Here is a 20,636-nt window from a genome sequence, read left to right on the forward strand (position 1 = left end):
GTGTTCATTTGGTTACCATGGAGCGCTGCTTATTTTAACATGCCTCTGATCGGCTATCAGGAGGTTCATCTGCTCCTGATCACTAATCAGAGAGCTTTAAATGCGAGCGTCAACCTGCCTTACGTGACCGTTTGCGTTCTTGATAGCGTCATGCGAATATTTGATTTTGTTTCTACACTGAGACTCCCAGGATGCCATCCTGTGTGCATTCCTTGTGTCATACTATCTTTTTCCAAGGATTTAAAAATCATCCTTACCCACACGTTGCACCTTGCCTGTTCTTCTGCCTCGTGGGATCACAATACCCATCCTGACGCGACCAGAATGCGACAAAAAAGGGGCTTCATGAACTAATTTACTGTTTTTAACAGACTTGAACAGATGCAGTCTATTTCATCTACTCCAAGAAAACATCAAAAAACAGTACCGTATTTTCCGGACTCTAAGGCACACTTAAAAACTTTTTTTTTTTCCTCAACGACGGTGCGCCTCATAACCCGGTGCGCCTAATGTAAGGAATAAGTTTGGTTGAGCTTACCCACCTCGAAGCAATTTTATTAAGTACATGGTGTAATGATGAGTGTGACCGGTAGATGGCAGTCAAACATAAGAGATAAGTGTAGGCTGCATTGTTTGATGTACTTCAACATATGAGTTTAAGTTTATTTCGAACATGCATACAGTTACAGCAGGATATGTCACAATTTTCAGTTTCTCTTTTCAACATGTTCGAAAAGGAGCAAAAGAAGTAGGCTTATTTAATCCTACCCCTTTTACATTTCATAGCAATTACTAACAAATCGTATTCATTTCCTGTTCTTAATTTTTACATAATTTACTCCATAAATAATACAATTCTAAAAAAAAGTGTCATGTCTGTGTAATCATGTTTTGTTTTAGTCATGTTTTGCTTTGTTTAGTTATTGGACTCTTTAGTTTCTGGCTTTTCACTCCCTTGTCTTGTTTCCATGGTTACCCATTAGTTTCACCTGTTCCACGTTTGGACTCATTGTGCACTCTTGTTTGTTACCATAGCAACCCATTAGTTTTCACCTGCCCTCACGACTCACGCACCTGTCTTTAATCTGGCGATATCATACCCCTGACACTCTCCACACACCCTTATGACCCTTGCTGCTCTTTTTCATGCCGTTTTCTCGTCCAAGTAAGTTTTCTTTATTCATGCCATAGTTTGCAAGTTTTGTTTCATTGTTCATAGTTTCTGCCTTTGTGCAAGTTTTGTGTTTATAGTCAAGTTTTGTACTTCCGCCCTTGTGCGCGCCTTTTGTTTATTCTTTTTTTGAGTGTTAAAATTAAATATGTATTCACCTGCATGTCATATCTGGTCCAAATCATTTGCATCTCGGGAGAACAAACCACGCCATAGTCTCAGTCTTGACAAAAAGTAAGTTGTATTTCACAATAGTGAGATGAATAAGTTTATCTCATTTTCAGTACTGTATTTTCCGGACTATAAGGCACACTTAAAATACTTTTTTCCCCCTCAAAACTCGACAGTTCACCTTATAACCCGGTGCGCCTAATGTACGGAATAAATCTGGTTTTGCTTACCGACCTCGAAGCAATTTTATTTGGTACATGGTGTAATGATAAGTGTGACCAGTAGATGGCAGTCCAACATAAGAGATACGTGTAGACTGCACTATTATGGCAATATGACTGAAGTAAACAACACCAACATTTTATATGTTCCATAGAAAATATAGAACATTACACACGACGCTCAAAAATCCATCAAAATGTTTTAGTACGACTTTGGTAAGCTATGAAGCCGCACCGCTTGATGGATTTTACTGTGTTTCAACATACAAGTATTATTATGGTGTGTGTATAAGGTAAGACATATTATCTGGCGTTTAGTTTCGCAATATTATGCAAAAGCATTTTTTCTTACCTTCTGGTACCTGCTGATCTGTATTTGGGATCTGCATAATTATCGCGGTACTATACTAATACCGGTATACCGCACAACCCTACTCCTGAGTCTCATTTGCAAGTAAGCATTCATTTCAGTTTGTCCTCAGCGTGTTGCTGTTGTCAAAATGTAGTCTTTGCCATTAAGTTAAATGTGCCAGTCTTGCCTTTTAACAGCTGTAAATATTGTACTTAATACACAATGGATATTTGATTGTTACGTGCATATTTGTTGTAGTTTTGAATACTACCTTTGGAGGTGTTGAAATAACCAAATAAAATCACTAGTGTAGTAGTAGCATGTATATGGCATATCCAATGCAAATTAGCATCAAGTTAGCACATTTTGGAAAGGGGAGCCATACTTTTTAGTGCTTCCTTCAAGCGTGCTTGCATTGTTGGCATGGACAATTGCAACATTACCCAGAGGCAGTCTCCTACGAATAAGCCTGTTTCCCCTCTAAATATTTAAACCGGTGTTGATTCTGCAACTGGACGTGACGTCACGTGCAACAAAGGTACTGAAATAAGATGGTTTTATTCTACATTTGTACTGAGTAGGAAGGACAGATTTAGGTCGGTGCTTATAAAAGTATCAACGTTGGTACCCGGTATTGCTCTTCTCAACGAGCATCGGGTGTTGCTCTCCCTCCCGCTCCCGTCTGAAGCCATTACTGTAGGCATGCATTTCCTGTTTTTTTACTTACTTTTTGTCTCTCTCACATTATTCTTCTTGGCCAATTATGCAAATTACACAATGAAGCCATTCAGATTACTGTCCTGTGGGAAACCACTGAGTCGGTATTTACATGTAATTCTTGTGTATTGAATAAATGATTCAAGACAACTTCCAAGTCTGAGTTATGCCAAACTTTATAGCAATACGGGTCTGCATGAAATCTTGCCCAATCATCATGCCGTGGGAATTAATGGGCATGAATCAAGGAAGGCCAGCGTCAGGGTTGTTGTATGCGGGAGCCGAGAGCAAGAGTGGGTGTCGGTCAAGGAGAAGGAAGTGTCTAGCCACCAGTCAATCATTTCACAGGATCAACAAACGCTCCGGGCCTGAGGTCAGAACTGCAATTGTTTGGTGAATGTCTATGAGTGTGTGTGTGTGTGTGTGTGTGTGTGTGTGTGTGTGTGTGTGTGTGTGTGTGTGTGTGTGTGTGTGTGTGTGTGTGTGTGTGTGTGTGTGTGTAACCTATTTACTATATGTGGGCCTATTCTCCTTGTAATGTCCACCGACCGAGCCCTTGAGCATTGCCCCAATTTGATCCTGTTTTCTTCCACTGGTAATTAAAAGAATGAAATGGAATGGAATCAAATATGAGCTCCTGTAAGATTTGTTCCTGTAATGATGCTAAATAACACACCGCTGTTCCAGATGGGTTGTTTTTTTGTTTCTTTCTGTGAATGCTATCAATTAGTGCAATGTCATTCTGCTTGACCACTACTTATTTCCACTGATTAAACACATTGAGTGGGCCTTGTTTAGATTGTCAATACAAGGTTGCACCTTCACTTCTTATCCCTTGTGCAACCGTGAGATTGACTGGACACACTTTATTATTAGGATCCAAAGGTGGTCTGCTCTTAAAAGTGTCATAAGTCAACAATATTTTTTTGTTCTACTTTCAGTGCTTGAAATATTTTAAGAAATTCAGATATAAAGTGTTTATAATATTTTTTGTATGTTCTATGGCCTTTTTTTTTCAACAAAAAAAAACTTTTTTTATACTTGGAAAATGCAAAATATGCAATATTCCATAAAATATGTCGCAGAACAAAATCTTTGAGGTTGAGTAATTACAGCCTTGAATAGGGACCCTCAGGTTGCTGACACGGCCGCTCTCCCAACTGTGAATCCCCCGAAATGTTGTTTTTTTTCAAATTCAAGACAAAGTTATGTTTTTTTTTACTTGTGCACAAAATTAACCGTGCATGAGCATCACCTTGTTCAAAGAACAATACCAACACAGTGTATGAACTCACAACAAATTACACACCTGCAAATCAGTTGGAAAATTAGAAGGAACATTGTTTGTTTGGGGAGTACCCATAATACGGCGATACACGATGAGTCGGGTGTGTCTTGACCTCCGCCGAATCCCTGAGGCCGACTCACCGAACCCCTAGAGTTCGATCGAACCCAGGTTAAGAACTACTGATATATATATATATATATATATATATATATATATATATATATATATATATATATATATATATATATATATATATACACACAACCAAGTCCCTGTTAAATATGTTTTATCCACTTGTCTCTGTATCAAAATCAATGATGTCAAGAAATATTGACCTATTCATTGGTACCTGTACCAAAATGTATTTCGATACTTTTCAATACTTTTCTAAATAAAGAGGACCACAAAAAATGGCATTATTGGTTTTATTTTAACAATAAATCTTAGAGTACATTAAACATAGGTTTCTTATTGCAAGTGTGTCCTTAAATAAAATAGTGAACATATTAGACAACGTGTCTTTTAGTAGTAAGTAAACGAACAAAGGCTCCTAATTTAGTCTGCTGACGTATGCAGTAACATATTGTGTTATTTTCCATTCTATTATTTTGTCAACATTATTAAGGACAGGTGGTAGAAAAAATCCCCTGAAGAGCAGGGAAACCTGCAAAACAGGCTTGTAGGGATGAAATAGCCTCTGTTTTTTCCTGAGCTAAGCTGTCCTGGTGGTGAAATGGTTTGCTCGCCACTTCCACTTAAATGGGTTCTACAAATTGTGAGTTCAAATATTTTATTTATTTATTTTATTTTATTTTTACAATTATTTGACTTGTGACAGCACCACGTAAGATATGTTTTAGTTGCTGATGCAAGTTTATACATTTTTAAATGCAGAGAAAAATAGACCGTTTTGTACACTGTTGTGCACCAACCATGATCATGTGGTGACATAAATGATGGTATTTTGAGAGGTTTTTATTGAAGTAGGACATCTGAAGGCCTAGGTGGGAAACGCACGGCCCGCCACTGGATGATAGACATATGTATTGATAGAGTGAAACCTTGTGGAAGAGGCAGTGCGATGGTGTGAGGTGATATCGCCACGATTGGAAAAATAACCCTTGGTGGTGCCGTCTCACGACCGAGACATGATTCTGTAACTTTTGGTCGACTCATGGTTGAGTCATGTGGAATGCCATCCCACAGCAGTGTGGGACCAGGATAACAGGGCTTTTTCCTCGTTATTGATAGGACTTTGGATCAAAGCACAAAAAGATAAAAAGAATCAAGATGCAACCTTTTACTCAAATTTGAATAATAGGATATCGAGCCTGATTTGGTGGATTTAAAGATTTATTTTTTTATTTATAAATGAAATTGTAAATGGGTATTTGGTGGGTAAATTTTGAAATGTATTGTATTTTGGATATTTTATAATGATGTATATTTTAACTGTAGGTCCCTGTCCATAAGCTGTGTGCTTCAAGGGATGAACTTTTTGCAGAACGGACTCTGGTATTAACAAAAGACACAATAATGAAATACAAAACTGTGTGTCTGTAAATAAATAATAATAAAGAACATCTTACCAGAGTGCTGTCAAATATGTTTAATTAGAATAATCACACCTTTGGATTTCAATTAATCACAAGTTATTACTCGCTTGCATCATTCAAAATAACTTAAAAAAGAGCCCAATATTTGGACAAAACTGCAATTTTACTCTCATGTCATACATGAACATTTTTAACTGTTTTACTTGAACACACTACAGGTATTCGCTCAAAACTTGCTAAAAGTTGTATCTATAATTTAGACTTAGACTTAGACTTAGAAAAACTTTATTGAAATTGTTCCACACAGTAGCTCAGTTTCAACGGATGGAAAGGATAATGCGGGTATTAAGTAGACTAAAAATGTACCATAGTAGCAATATGAAATACAACATATATGTAATATGTTCATATTATATATACGGTATATAATATATACTGATATATTATATTGTATTATACTATATTTGTATATAACATATACAATATATAACAAACCCCAAATACCATGTACAATATTACAGTATATGTAACAGCTGCAGCAAAAAAAAAAAAGAAAAAAAAAAGGGCAGCATAAATTAGAGAGTAGTTCCAGCAGAAACAAAGAGAGGTAGCTAACATAGAAGCGGTCAGGTAATAGACAGATATATAATATATAATACCGTCAGGCTTTATTTTGAAGTGAAATTTGTCAGTGAGCACAACAGTCGGAGTCTCCTCACCCATCCTTGCACTGTTGTATGCACTGACCTGATCACTGACTGTATGCAGTAAAACCCCACAGCCTATTAGGTGACATGTACAGTCAAAATAAATGACTGCGATATTTTTAGTGATTAATCACATTTTGACAGCCCTTAATTTCTACATATGAGTATTAAAAGGAGATGTGATTTTCCCTGAGCTGAGCAATTGTTTCACAAACACTGTACCCAAATATACAAAAGTATCAGTAGACCAATGCTGCCATCTACTGTTTATGACATTTTACACTGATTCATGCTGTATTTTGGGAGTAAACCGTTAAAATGTCCATATTTTTGGTATTTCAGTGTATCATCAAACATGTTGTGCTTTGAACATCAAATAAAGCATGTCACATTAAATTATGATCACAAAAAGCCAGGTGAGGAAAATGCATTAGGGGCTCCTATGGGCTGCAGAGACCACCGACAAATTGAAGCACTTCATCACCCCGTGCTGCGTTTGGGCTTTGTTGTTATGCTTTAACAACAGATTGCATTGCAGCCACGTGCAGCACTTTAAACACTTTGTCAGCAGCACACGTTTGCTCTCTGATGGGATATTCCATCAATTAAGCTGAAATTGTTCAAATATTTGCAATATGCAACCCACCACCCCCCTATCGCCTGCAGGCCCCCAGGCATGAAGAATGAGTAAAATCATTACGGTTTGAAGGGATTAAAGGAATATGGAGGACACCGAAGCCCATCTAATTATGGCGGAAGGAGTTAAGCCTCTCATGGCGCTTAGTTGACCTCCACTGTAAGCAACGACAGAAACACCAGGAGCCGTTGGTTCCAGGCACTTGAGCCTCTGACAAAAAATTAGCCACCGTGTTTAAAAAGGGAGGAGGGGGAAAAAAAGAAAAGTCTTATCAGTGAGCAGCAGCCAGGCTGTCAACGTAATTGGAAATAATAAGAGTGGACATGCTAAATGTTTTTTTTACTGTCACAAACTCATGATGTTGGGATCCTCTTCACTGTTTTTGACCAAATATGCACCCCTGCTATTATTTTTCTTACACTTACATGCCATTATTTAGCTCCTTAAATCGGGTTGACTTGAAATTTTCGCACACTACCAAACATCCATTGGAAATTTTCAAGGGCTTTTGCCGTCTCACCACCAATTTGATGCACACTTTTAGGGGACTGGCAAACACACAATCAAGCAGCCAATAATTGTCCTTAAGTCATTGACCATTCATCGAATAGAGCAGTGTTTTTCAATCACTGTGCTGCGGCACACGAGTCTGGTGTGCCGTGGGAGATTATGTAATTTCACCTATTTGGGGTAAAAACAATTTTTGCAAACAAGTAATTATAGTCTGCAAATAATTTGCCGTTGTTGAGTATCTGTACTGTCTAGAGCAGTGTTTTTCAACCACTGTGTCGCGGCGCACTAGTGTGCCGTGAGATATTGTCTTGTGTGCCGTGGGAAATTATGCAACTTCCCCTAATTGGTCCAAAAAATATATTTTGCAAATCAATTTATTATTATTAGCCTTTATTTAACCAGGTAAAATCCCATTGAGATCAACGATCTCTTTTTCAAGGGAGACCTGGCCAAGAGGGCAGCAGCAAGGTTACATTAAAGACAGTAAACAAATACATAAAACATCACATTTACAACATTAAAACTTGCTCACATGACACATGTGCATACAGACAAGGTAGACTGCAGTCCTTTCACAGAAGCTTTAAACTCATTCAACGTAACTAGGGTTTGAAGTTTAATATTCGATTGTAGGTTATTCCAAGCCTTCGGTGCTGAAAACCTAAATGCTTTCTTGCCCAGTTCAGTTCTTACTTTGGGGACGACAAATTGCAGAACATTCATTGAACGGAGATTGTGACTTCCTTGTTTCTTTCTTAAAAGACAAGACAGATAAGATGGAGTGATACCCAGAATAGTTTTGTAGATGAAAACATACCAATGATTGAGGCGTCGAGCACATAAAGATAATAATAATCAATAATTATAATCAGCAAATACTGTGCTGTTCCTTAGTGTCCGTGCTGTGTAGAACTCGGCTGTAGAACTCTGATAACAATATGCCATACTTGCCAACCTTGAGACCTCCGATTTTATATATATATATATATATATATATATATATATATATATATATATATATATATATATATATATATATATATATATATATATCAATAAATAAAAGAAATACTTGAATTTCAGTGATCATTTATTTACACATATACACACACATAACACTCATCTACTCATTGTTAAGGGTTGAATTGTCCATCCTTGTTCCATTCTCTGTCACTATTTCAGAACAAACACATTATTCAAATATACATTATAAAATCAATAAGAAAACGGGAGCTCTAATTTGGTAGTCTGAATTAGGATCAGAAGTTCCTATATAAACATTGCGCACTCACGTTGCCTTTTTGTATTGATTACTGCAGCTGTGCACTGGATTCATTCACAAATACAAACTACAACTCACAAACACTTTAGAGTTAGGCTCCACCATCAGAATGTGTACTTAAACTTATAAAGATCACATGGATATTATTCAGTGAGTTGATTCACCAAAACTAACCTGTTATACAGGAGGAAAAAGCACACAGGACGTTTCAATTGTTCACAGACTGGTCGCGCTCATCAGAATGACAAGACACTTCCGGTCTGCAGGTGATAGCGTTCAATTGGGAAGAAACACCCTACTGCCCCCTACTGACCAATGTGAATACTGATAAATGTGTAATGACAGCTCCAAAAACGAATTCAAACCACAAAATAAAATAAATAAATCAACACAAAAATGTGACACATTATGGGTGGGTCACATATGCATGTACAGTAGATGGCAGTATTGTCCTGTTTAAAAGTGTCACAACATTGCTGTTTACGGCAGACAAACTGCTTTACGGTAGACGAAAACTTGACTGCTGTTTTTGTGTGTTGTTACCGCGCTGGGAGGACGTTAATGAAACTGCCTAACAATAAACCCACATAAGAAACCAAGAACTCGCCCTCGATCATTAGCTGTTTATATTGTGAGAAAGCGGACGTGTGAACAGGCTGTCAACACGTCACTCAGGTCCGCATAGAGCTGGAGGGGGCGTGGCCTCCAGCTCCGCCTGAATTTCGGGAGATTTTCGGGAGAAAATTTGTCCCGGGAGGTTTTCGGGAGAGGCACTGAATTTCGGGAGTCTCCCGGAAAATCCGGGAGGGTTGGCAAGTATGCAATATGCAGACCACAGCGTGCAGGTAAAAAGGTATGCAACGCTTAAATCAAAAATGAACAAAAGGGAAAGGAAAAGGCAATGAAGCATAAGGATGGCTATGTAAAACGACAGTAAAACTGAACTGGCTACAAAGTGAACAGAAACAGAATGCTGGACGACAGCAAAAACGTGCAGCGTGTGGAGCAGAGACGGCGTCCACAAAGTACATCCGTACATGATTTGGCAAGCAACAATGTCCACACAAAGGATAGCAACAACGTAAATGGCCTTGCTTGCTAACACAAAGCAGGTGCGGGGAATAGCGCTCAAAGGAAGACATTAAACTGCTACAGAAAAACACCAAAATAACAGCACAAGACAAGTCCTAAAGCACTACACACAGGAAAACACCAATAAACTCAAAATAAGGCACGGGGAGGACCTGGTGGAGTTTCATTTTTTAACGTTTTCTGCTGGTAGTGTGCCTCCGTATTTTTAGATGAAAAAAATGTGCTTGCCCCAAAAAAGGTTGAAAAACTGGTCTAGTGTTCGTCAGAGTAACCATGTTATACTCTTCCATATCAGTAGGTGGCAGCAGGTAGCTAATTGCTTTATAGATGTCGGGAACATGGTTTGTCATGATAACAATATGCGGGAGGCAGCATGCAGTTGAAAAGGTATCTAATGCTTAAACCAAAAATAAACAAAAGGTGAGTGCCCCTAAGAAAAGGCACTGAATCTTAGGGAACGAAACTAAAACTGAACTGGCTACAAAGTAAACAAATACAAAATGCTGGACAACAGCAAAGACTTACAGCGTGTGGAGCAAAGACGGCGTCCACAATGTACATCCGAACATGACATGATAATCAACAATGTCCCCACAAAGAAGGATAGCAACAACTTAAATATTATTGATTGCCAAAACAAAGCAGGTGCGGGGAATATCGCTCAAGGAAGACATGCAACTGCTACAGGAAAATACCAAAAAAAGGGAAAAAGTCACCAAAATAGGAGCGCAAGACAAGAACTAAAACATATGTAGGTACATATGTATGTGTCGCTGCCCCGGTGTGTATTGCTGATCGCGGCGCCGGGTCTGCTGAGGTGCCGTGGCATGCCGGCTGTGGACGCAGGGCTGGGCCCTTATGGCTTTTTGCCGGATGGGATGCCTGGTGGGTGGTGGGCGGGGGGGGCCTGGACGTGCGGGAGGGGCTGCGGGGTTTGGTGGCGTTGGGCACTGTTGGCGACCAGGCCTCTTGTTTATTTTTATTTATTTTATTTTATTTAAAGGGTTTATTTTTATTTTATTTTTATTTATTTTATTATTATTATTTTTTTTTTTTTTCTATTTTTTTTTTTTTTTTTTTTTTTTTTTTTTTTTTTTTTTTGTGTGTGTTGTGTATGTATGTGTTTGTGTATATGTGGGCTTATGTATATGTGTGTGGGTGTATTAATGTGTATATATGTGTGGATGTGTATGTTTATATGTATATGCATACGTGTGGAAATGTGTGTGTGTGTATGTATATGTATATGCATATATGTATGTGTGTATGTATGTGTATATGAATGTGTAGGTGTGTGCATGGGTGTGGATGTCCGGTGGCTCAATTGGCCTGGCTGTGGATGAGTTGGGGTAGGTGGGTTGGTGGCCTCGGTGGTAGCCGGGGGTGTGCGTTGTTGTGGTTTACGGGGTCGGTCGCTTTTTTGTTTTGGTTTCGGCGGCCGCGGGTGTTTACGCTGCGGACGGGCGGTGGTGGTGATGGTTGCTGCGGTGATACCAGCGGTTGGCATCGCTGTGTTGGGTTGGAGTGGTTGGGGGACTGTGGCTGGTGTCTGTGCGCTTGTGGGGTTGTGGGGATGGCTGGCGTTGGCTTGCCGGCTGGTTTGGGGGCTGGCAGGCGGACGGGATGCATTGGCTTCTTCCCCCGTTGGGGGGCTCCTTCCCCTGGCCGGGACTCGTATGGGCACGTTGCTGTGTGGATGGCCGGGATGCGGTGTTTGCATTGGGCGTGGGGGCTGTGCGGTTTCTCTGCGTTTGGTTGCCGGTATGGGCTCTGCAGGGTTGGGTTGGGGCGGGCGGGGGCTGGCTTTGTTTGGCGGGGGGAGGGGCTCGCGTGGCGTCACGTTAAAGTGGTCTGGTGTGGGTCACGGGCTGTGGCGGGGGGTGGCGGCCTCCTGCCCGTAGTTCCTGGTTGTCGGCCGCGTGGACTGGGGGGATGTCCGGGCCCTCTACTCCTCCTACTTATAGCGCACACAGTCACACATATATAGGACTTTGGGGATTGTCCTGCGGGGAGGCATGGCGGGGGGTTGAGGATGCCTCCAATGGGGCTCCAGTCCTCCTTTCTTGTCCCCTGCTCGTCCATCCCTCAATCTTAGCTGCATATTAGACACTTAGGATTTGGGGGGCTTGGTTTGGTTGGGACCCACCATGACCTTGATGTCCCCCAATTTTAATCGCATTATTAGTTCCCACAAGCATACATATCTCACTCACGCTACAGTACACACATCAATAGGGACTGGAGGTCGGCTGTAACGGCTGACCTCCTAATTTTAACTACACAGTAGACACTCTGGGGGCCTTGTACACATGCATGGGGGGTTTGGGGTTCGGCGCACCCCTGATTGCCTCGTCGGCCGGCGGGGACTGCGGTCTGGTGGCCTGCCAGGCTTTTATTCATTTATTATTGTTATATATATATTTTTTATTTTTAATGTATTTATTATTTTTATTTTTATTATTACTCATTTTTATTTTATTTTATTTTTTAAATTTTATTTTTTATTTTATTTTTTTATTTTTATTTTATTTCATTTTTTTTTTATCTTATTATTTATTTGTGTGTGGCGTCGCGCGGGTCTCACTTCCTGTTGGATGGGGTCCGTGCCCGTGTGGCCCGACCTTGCGCTGTGGGGTCTCTGTTGGTGACTTGGTGTGGTGGCGGCGCAGCCCCCGTGTCTGGTCTGGATGCTGTGTCCCGGTTGTTTGGGCGGTGGTGTGTTTGTGCGGGTTTGGGTTGGGGTGGGGGGCCTTTTGGTTGGGGGGGTTGTTGGTGTCTCTTGTTTGCGTGTTGGCGTTCGGGCTGACCGGCGGGCTGGCGCCGGCTGGTCTCCGTGGCCCTGGTGGCGTGTGGTTGCTGGTCGCAGTTTTTCTTTGATCGCTTTAATTTGATTGGCTGGTGCTGGCTGTCTGGGGTTATTGCGGCTGCTGTTTCTGCTGCCATTTGTTTGTGGTGCGGGCGCCCGTGGCTGCTGGGTCTGGTGCAGGGGTGTGGCTGATGTTGTGACTGGTGGCAGCGCGCGCGCGTGATGGCTGTCGGGGCTGACGAACTGTGTATATGTATGTATATGTGTGTGTATGTATGTATGTTTATATATGTGTATGTGTACATATGTGTATGTATATGTATATATGTGTATGTGTGGGTATGTATACGTGTATGTGTGTATGTGTATGTGTATGTGTGTATGTATGTATGTATGTATATTTCTGGGGGTACGCTCTGGGCCTGCCTGTCAGACGGGGGTCGACGCCTCAGGCTACTGCATCCGAACTGCGTGTCTGGAGCTCCTGGGTCCCGCTGTCCATCCCTTCCGGGTGCCCGTCTTGGTTGGGGCCTGTTGGGCCTAGTCCCTGCGTCTATTGTGGTAGCTTGGTGCTGCAAGGTATTCCGAGGTGCTGCGAGTCGGCCAGTTGCTGGGGTAGTGACCTTGTTTGTCAGCATGTCTGTGATCTTCTTTTAATTCTTTTTTTTTTTTATTAATTAATTAATTTATTTATTTATTTATTTATTTTTAAAATATATTTTATTAATATTATTTTTTAATTTTTCCCCTCCCTCAGGGGGGGGGCTCGGCGGGGCGGTTGCTGGTTGTTCCATCTCCATCGTTGGGGTCCCTGCGGGTGGGGTGGGTGGTTCCCGTGGCCCTGTGCCTGGGTGGTCCTGCGGCGGCCGGTTTGGGTGGGGTGGCCGGGGGCTGGCCTCGCCGCGCTCTCCGGGGGTGGGGGGTGGGCTCGTGGGGGCCCGGTTGCCGGTGGGGCGGGGGCGGTCTTCCCGTCCGGTTGCGGGGAGTCTCTGGGTCCTTCGGGCGGGGCGTCTCGCCTTTCTGCCCGTGTGGGGTGTGGTCTCTCGCTGGCTTGGGGTCTGGCTGTCCCCTGCTTTTCTCGTGCCCTGTCCTCCGCCGGGTGCGTCTGTCTGCGGCCTGCTGCTGGCCCTTGTGGGCGGTACGGTGGGTCGGGCTCTGGGGTTCCTGTCGCTGGCCGGCTTGGCTGCGTGGGGGCGGTGGTCCCTGGTTCCCTGGGCACCACGCCTCCTGTTTGTGGGTTGGGCTCTCGGGGGTGATGGGGCCGTGCTCTGGCTCCCACGCACTCTGGGAGTCGAATGTATTGTACATGCAAATTCACATATGCTCACATACGTACATAGGTACCTACGCTCCCACATACATACACAAATACAGTACATATTTACCTACCTAATGTTCGTACATCCACACGCACATTCAATATACAAACATACACATACACATACTGTACATATACATTCACTGTACAAACACATATACACATTCTGTACATATACATTCATTGTACAAACACATATACACATTCTGTACATATACAAGTACATATGCATACTTACACTCATGCACATAATCACGTTTCATCAAACATATATTAACGTTGTTGCCCTAGGGTAAACTGGGTGTAACACATGGCACACTGACAAAGCTTAACCTATTGTGACTATAACAATCTACAAGGTTAATGTAGGTTGCTTCTCTTTCTCCCCCTCCATTTTTCTGCATTCTTTCGTATCTCAAGTTATCATTACGTATATGTATTGTTGCATTTAAACAACTGTATTGTTGATAATAAAGGTAAATTATTGGTATTGTTCATTATCAATAGCGCTATTTCTATTGGTATTTGTATTGATCCATTTGTAGTGTAATAATGCTCATTGTCATTTCTGTATTATTTTTTATTTTTCGCTAACTGCTTATTTGCTATTACTTTTACCATCATATTTGTACATGTCATATTTGCTGATGTTGCTCTATTGTTGTTGTTGTTGTTGTTTGCTGTTGTTGTTTTTGTCTCTCTGTCTAATCCCCCTCTTGTCCCCACAATTTCCCCCTCTGTCTTCTTTTTTTTTCTCTTTCTATCCCCTCCTGCTCCGGCCCGGCTGCACTAAATGATAATATAAATACATTTAATAAAGTCAAATACAAATAAGGCAACAAGAGAAGTATCCTACACTTCTCTTTTGTAAAGTAAATCTGAACAGCCGACATGGGCATCTACATCAACTATATGATTTGCCTGAGAAGCTGGACAGGACATAAAAAAAAAAAAAAACATGCTATTTAGGCTATCTGTATGTACATGTTGCATCATTATGCCTCGTTTGTAGGTATATTTGAGCTCAATTTATTTCCTTTACTTATGTCCTCTGTGTATTTAATTTATATTTGCATGTATCATGACACATTATCTGTATGTAATATTGGCTGCATTTCTGATAGTTGTTTGTGTGCCATGTTGTTCCAGACCACAGCAAACGTTACCCAGCTCGCAAAGATTGTAATAAATCCATTAGAAGAAGACAGCCTGCCTTTTCCTTAAACTTGGTCAAACACAACTATACCTCTGGCAATTCTGAGCCAGTAAATTCCAGAAGTAATCTCATCATGTGAGAAGCCTATGATTTACTAATGTTTTCCAATGTTGCAAAAATGTGTAGAATAAAAATTGAAATACAAAATTTCTGTCAACAAAGATTAGTGTCAGCCTTTGATAGTAGGCTAATATAGATGCTTACATCATGTGTTGCCTTCATTATAACACATATACTAGGCTTTTAATTTTTTGTGGCTCCAGACAGATTTTTGTTTTTGTATTTGTGGTCCAATATGGCTCTTTCAACATTTTGGGTTGCCGACCCCTGGTTTAGGCGTATGTTGTTTTATTATTGATGTAGCATATTTTATTTTATACCAGTAGTTTTAAAATGAACTAAGAATGATTGTTTATTATGTTATTCTAATATGTCACTGTGAATGTACTAACTTGTGTTCACGCTCACGTTCACATTTTAGTTGTTTATTGTTGATATTTGTAGTCAATCATTAGTAACCAGCTCAGTGGCCTAGTGGTTATACTGGGAGGTTGTGAGTTCAAACCCCGGCCGAGTCATACCAAAGACAACAAAAAATGGGACCCATTGCCTCCCTGCTTGGCACTCAGCATCAAGGGTTGGAATTGGGGGTTAAATCACCAAATGATTCCCGGGCGCGGCCACTGCTGCTGCTCACTGCTCCCCTCACCTCCCAGGGGGTGGAACAAGTGGATGGGTCAAATGCAGAGGTTAATTTCACCACACCTAGTGTGTGACTAGAAGTGGGACTTTAACTTTGACTTTTAAATTATTGTTTACATTGAACAAAGAGAACACAGTCTACCAGGTCAAATTGTTTGTGTTAAACATATGTGGCCAATAAAACTGATTTAGAATGAAAAAAAAAAAACATACAATAAAACTTTGTTTTTCAACCACTGTGCCGCGGCACGATACAGCCTGGTGTGCCGTGCGAGATTATCTAATTTCACCAATTTAGGTTAAAAATATTTATTGCAAACCAGTAATTATCGTCTGCAAATTATGTGTTGTTGTTGAGGGGTCTGTGCTGTCTAGAGATCGGCAGAGTAACCGTGTAATACTATTCCATATCAGTAGGTGGCAGCAGGTAGCTAATTGCTTTGTAGATGTCGGAAACAGCGGGAGGCAGTGTGCAGGTAAAAAGGTACCTATTGCTTAAACCAAAAATAAACAAAAGGTGAGTACCCCTAAGAAAAGGCATTGAAGCTTAGGGAAGGCTATGCAGAATGAAACTAAAAACTGAACTGGCTACAAAGTAAACAACAACAAAATGCTGGACAACTGCAACGACTTACTGTGGAGCAAAGATGGCGTCCACAATGTACATCCGAACATGACATGACAATCAACAATGTCCCCACAAAGTAGGACAAAAACAACTGAAATATTCTTGATTGCTAAAACAAAGTAGATGCGGGAAATATCGCTCAAAGGAAGACATGAAACTGCTACAGGAAAATACCAAAAAATTAGAAAAAGACACCAAAATAGGAGCGCAAGACAAGAACTAAAACACGACACACAGGAAAACACCAAAAAACTCAAAGTCACGGCGTGATGTGACAGGTCGTGACAATACACCTACTTTGAGACAAGAGCTATATTGGTGCATGCTTGATTATGGTTTAAAGTCATATCCAACAATTGCGACGACTTTTTACTGTCAACTGAGTTTAGTTTTTTAATGATTTCTGCTGGTGGTGTGCCTCCGGACTGTTCTAGATCATATATCATGCCTCTCACCTGGATAGTAAAATGGCGACAAAATATTCCGACAAGTTGGTACAATTTAACAGCCAATTTAGGCCTAGAAATGGCGACAACGACACAAAAATATTTTTTGGCCAGGATTATAAATCATTCTTCATCTAAATGGGAATATATGAACATCCTAGTAGTCAGCATTCTAATGACATCAGACATTGTACAGTAAGTGATGTATTAATATGTTTGTTGGCTCTCATAAAGTCTGCAGTGAGTAATAATCAGTTGAAAAAAAAAAAAGTGAACGTTGTGATTTCGAAATGAATGCGCTGCGTATGCTTAAAATGATAGAAATGTGTACATATTAAATGTTATTATTAATGTGCATGTTACTACATTATATATATAGTTACATCATGTATATAAAACCTTCATGGAGGTGTTTGGATGTTTATTAAAGGCTTTATAGGCAGAGTAGAGCGCCTCTCATGGGCTCCATTGTAAGCTGACTTTTGATTGCATGTATTTAATACTTAAGGAAGACATGAAACTGCTGCAGGAAAAAACAACAAAACCGGAAAAGCCACCAAAATAGGAGCGTAAGACAATAACAAAAACACTACACACAGGAAAACAGCAAAAAACTCAAAATAAGTCATGGCGTGATGTGACAGGTTGTGACAGTACACCTACCGTACTTTGAGACAAGAGCCATATTGATGCATGCTTGGTTATGGTTTAAAGCAGTGACGTGCGGTGAGGTTGATGGCTGGTGAGGTACTGACTTCATCACAGTCAGATTTACAAACATATGAACCCTAAAGAGTATCGTATTCACCATTTGATTGGAAGCAGTTAACGGGTTATGTTTAAAAGTTCATACCAGCATTCTTCCCTGCTTGGCACTCAGCCTCAAGGGTTGGAATTGGGGGTTAAATCACCAAAAATGATTGCCGGGCGCGGCGCCGCTGCTGCTCACTGCTCCCCTCACCTCCCAGGGGGTGAAGGGGATGGGTCAAATGCAGAGGACAAATTTCATTACACCTAATGTGTGTGTGACAATCATTGGTACTTTAACTTAACTTTAACTTTACACATACAAACTGTAGCACACAAAAAAGCACATTTAATAAAAAAAACAATATTATGGTCATACCTTTACTTATAAATGAAGTCCATGTGCCGCTGTTGTGCTGGATTAATGCACCCCCTGACGGGAGTGTTATATCAACTAAAGCCCTCACTTAAACTTTCCACGTGCAAGATTGAATCTATTTAAAAAAGTGTAACAAAGGGTTTATAAATGTCGCCTATACTGTATGAAACTACAAAATAACAAACACGGAGGCTCCAGTTTACACGAGGACCACTTTATTTACCTTCTTTCAAAAACCTCCGCTCCACTCCAACGTGTTATCACTTCCGCTCTTAGCGCCTTCAAAATAAGAGCTCAAGGCATATACTGTATAACAGCGCATAACAGGAACTTAACATCACAAAGAGGAAAGCCCATAAAAATAGGTTACAAAAGTTATTTAATAAGAAGCCAAAAAGTGCAAAAACAATAATGTTCGTGTTGGAGGAGTTGTGAATTAGGTACACTTGCAGTCTGCAGGTGTACCTAATGCTGTGGCCCTGCAGTCATTCACAACTCCTCCAACACGAACATTATTGTTTTTGCACTTTTTGGCTTCTTATGAAATAACTTTTTTAAATAGATTCAATCTTGCACGTGGAAAGTTGAAGTGTGGGCTTTAGTTGATATAACACTCCCGTCACAGGGTGCATTCTACGGCGGGGGTGCAGGAGGCGGATTACTGCGAGCCTCAGCCAGTGCGTCTTTTGCAGCCGTTTTATGATCGCTCAGCACAAGAAATACGTTACACACATACAGTTGTTGACAAAATACACTGTACATTATATACAGAGGTGGGTAGTAACGCGCTACTTTTACTCCGTTACATCTACTTGAGTAACTTTTGGGATAAATTGTACTTCTAAGAGTAGTTTTAATGCAACATACTTTTACTTTTACTTGAGTATATTTATAGAGAAGAAATGCTACTTTTACTCTGCTACTTTTATCTACATTCAGCTCGCTACTCGCTACTAATTTTTATCGATCTGTTAATGCACGCTTTGTTTGTTTTGGTCTGTCATAGTGCCTGCGTTTCAACAAATACAGTCACTGGTGACGTTTACTCCGTTCCACCAATCAGATGCAGTCACTGGTGACGTTGGACCAATCAAACAGAGCCAGGCGGTCACATGACCTGACTTAAACAAGTTGAAAAACTTATTGGGGTGTTACCATTTAGTGGTCAATTGTACGGAATATGTACTGTACTGTGCAATCTACTAATAAAAGTTTCAATCAATCAATCAAAAGTGTGAAGGAAAAAAGACCCTTTTTTATTTCAACCGTACATCCCGTCAAAAGCCTAAAGACTGACTGCACAGTTCCTGTCTTCACAATAAAAGTGCCGCTCCATCGCGCCTGCGCTTTCAAAACAAGAGTCTCCGAAAGCCAGCGCAAACAAGCTAGCAAGCTACGGAGTTTGCCGCCAATGTATTTCTTGTAAAGTGTATAAAAACGAATATGGAAGCTGGACAAATAAGATGCCAAAAACCAACCACTTTCATGTGGTATTAGACAGAAAGGAGGAACTTTTTTTCTCCTCCATTTGAAAACGTGGACGCTATCAGCACTACTGTCTGATTACAATCAATGCAAGTCATCAGAATCAGGTAATACACCAACTTATATTCTTGTCTTCATGAAAGAAAGGAATCTATATGTGTTAAACATGCATGTATATTCATTAAAACACCTTTGACATGTAAACAAAAACGGCAAAATAAATAAATATAAATTATATACTGTATATATATATATGTGTATATATATGTATGTGTGGGGAAAAATCACAAGACTATTTCATCTCTACAGGCCTGTTTCATGAGGAGGGGTTCCCTCAATCATCAGATTTTAATGGGAGCATTCACATACCATGGTTTATATAGGGCACAGAGTGGGTGGGTACAGGCTGGCGTAGGGGCGTGGTGATTGGCTCATGTGTTACCTAGGAGGTGTTTCCGTCTGTGGCGGCATGCTGTTACAATTTCGCTTTTATTTATATGTGTATATATATATATATATATATATATATATATATATATATATATATATATATATATATATATATATATATATATATATAAATGTGTGTGTATATATATATATATATATATATATATATATATATATATATATATATATATATATATGTGTGTGTGTGTATATATATATATATATATATATATATATATATGTGTGTGTGTGTATATATATATATATATATATATATATATATATATATATATATATATATATATATATATATATATGTGTGTGTATATATATATACATATATATATTTGTGTGTATATATATATATATATATATATATATATATATATATATATATATATATATATATGATATGTGTGTGTATGTTACTCATCAGTTACTCAGTACTTGAGTAGTTTTTTCACAACATACTTTTTACTTTTACTCAAGTAAATATTTGGGTGACTACTCCTTACTTTTACTTGAGTAATAAATCTCTAAAGTAACAGTACTCTTACTTGAGTACAATTTCTGGCTACTCTACCCACCTCTGATTATATACCTCAGCTAACTAAACTATGGAAATGTATAATATAGTTCATATAGCAATACGGTTTCACTGCACAGCAGGCCAGCAGTTAGCCGAGTCCGCAATCCATGTTGAGGCACAACGCAGTGACGTGCCTCAACTGGCTGCTGTTCACCGCACCGTC

This window comes from Nerophis lumbriciformis, linkage group LG17 (assembly GCF_033978685.3).
Source record: "Nerophis lumbriciformis linkage group LG17, RoL_Nlum_v2.1, whole genome shotgun sequence".
Lineage (NCBI taxonomy): Eukaryota > Metazoa > Chordata > Actinopteri > Syngnathiformes > Syngnathidae > Nerophis > Nerophis lumbriciformis.